Source organism: Arachis stenosperma, chromosome 6 (genome assembly GCF_014773155.1).
Source record: "Arachis stenosperma cultivar V10309 chromosome 6, arast.V10309.gnm1.PFL2, whole genome shotgun sequence".
Classification (NCBI taxonomy): Eukaryota; Viridiplantae; Streptophyta; class Magnoliopsida; order Fabales; family Fabaceae; genus Arachis; species Arachis stenosperma.
In genome coordinates this window covers 24,630,378-24,632,563 of record NC_080382.1, presented here as the reverse complement: position 1 = coordinate 24,632,563, position 2,186 = coordinate 24,630,378, and positions in this window count along the sequence as shown.

Sequence of the window (2,186 nt, the reverse complement as noted above, 5' to 3'; positions counted from 1 at the left end):
TGAGATTTTTATTTTTTAGAAGGCCTCAGAAAATACCCTGGTTCATCCTCATATCGGATGAAAGAGAAAGCTTCTTCAGCATCCATGTCGTAATCTTCTTCAGGGTTGCCTTCATACTCACCCAAATATTTAGTTGGAATAATTGAAATAGTTACAACTATTTTATCATCTCCTTTTTCGAAATACTCTTCATCCACGTCGGCATCCCTGTCTTTGTCAGCTGCTGGAGTATGAGCTATCGCCTTGCCTTTATCCAACTTAGCAGGGGAAGAAAACCCTTTGGGCATGTTTCCCCATCAGAGGAAAAAATTATTCGGGAGTGCACCGAAGATGTTGCCCCCTTGCCTTTATCAGACTGAGGCTTCTTAATCTGAGGTAGACTCCTTCTTCTTCTACCCCTTGGGTATCCTCTGGCCCGACCACATTGATAGGGATATTGATTTCGAGGAGGCCCTCAATGTCCCCATTGTGGGTTCCGTCGGTATTGGGCATATCGACTCTGAAATTCTTGACAATTTCAAATCCATTGAACTCTTATAGCCTGAGAATGGCTCATCGATGTAATAGCATTCTACTAAGAAGCCCTGGAACTTTGTCACTCCACTCGTCTAATTGGTTGCTTTTGACGAGCCTGCTCCTCTCTATGAGCCAACTCCTTTTTCATCCTCTCTTTCTAAAAAATTGTTGTAGCTTCAGCATCAAACACAGTATTGCATCGAGGACACAGAGATACGTCCCGATCTTTAAGTTTTTGTTGCATAAGGAACTCTAATAATCCATCCCTTACACCAGGGTATACAGATCGGACTTGTGATTCGAAATCACCTAAAGCCACGTCAAAATCATAAGACATTCCAACCATATTTACTCCAAAATATGGTTAAACAAAACTAGCTTCAGCATCGAAAGGATCTGCATCAACTTTCATCTCTTTCTTTCCATCATCAAACTTCAAACGTCCTTCCATAATGGCCTCCTAAATCAGATCCCTGAAACGAACACAACTGTTAGTCGAACGAATGGTTGCTTGGTGAAATTTACAATAAGGTTTTTCTTTTAAATCTTTCACCGAAAGTAAAGTTCTCCCCTCAGGCAGAATTCACTGTTTATCTTTAAGCAACACATAAAAAATCTAATCAGATTCTGAGATATCAAAACTATATTTCTTTCCACTCTTTAGTTTTGAATCATTCTACTTTTCATTACTAGGGAGCTTTTTAAGTAAATAACAAACATATGGAGGACCTTTCTTAAGTTCATCCAAATCAACCTCCGCCTCAAAATCGAACTCCTCTTCCGAGGAATCCATGGCCTCATAAGTAACCTTTTCCTTTCGAGTAAAAGGTTTATTCTTTAACCTTTGTTCATTCTTATATTTCTCCTTTTCCTTCTTCATAAGTTCGACCTGACGAACTCTTTTAGCCAAATGGGCTAAGTCAGGTATATGCACATTAAGCAGTTTTCGACGCATATAGAATCCTAACCCCATAACTACTATTTTCACTACTTCACTCTCAGGTAATGACACATAACATCTACTTCTAGCATATTTTAAACGTATCATATTGATAAACCCCATTTGTAGGGATTATCTTGTGCTTGATTTAGGGGATTTTATAACCTTTTACCCACATTTATCCATTGAAATAGCATGGTTTTATAACTTCTCCTTTAATTGTGCTTAAGAGTGAAAACATACTTTTTAGGTCTTAAAATAGTTAAATTTAATTCACCTTGATTCCATTAGATGCCTTGATATGTTTATTAAGTAATTTAAGGTTTAGGAGGCAAAGATTGGATCAAGGAAATGAAGAAAGAAAGCATGAAAAGTTGGAGAACTCATGAAGAAATGAAAGAACCGGAAAGCTGTCAAGCCGACCTCTTCGCACTTAAACGACCATAACTTGAGCTACAGAGGTCCAAATGATACGGTTCCAGTTGGGTTGGAAAGCTAACATCCGGGGCTTCGAAAAGATATAAGATTTGCCATAGTTGCTACACGTATGGTGGCGCGCACACGCATAGCACGCGCACGCGCCGTTGCTGCCACCTGGTTCACTTAAAGCAAAACGTGGCCAGCGAATTCTAAAGCCTTGTGGGCCCAATCCAACTCATTTCTGATGCTATTTAACCCAAGGAGTGAAGAGGGAAACATATGTTAGTTACCATTAGTTTAGGATTAGTTG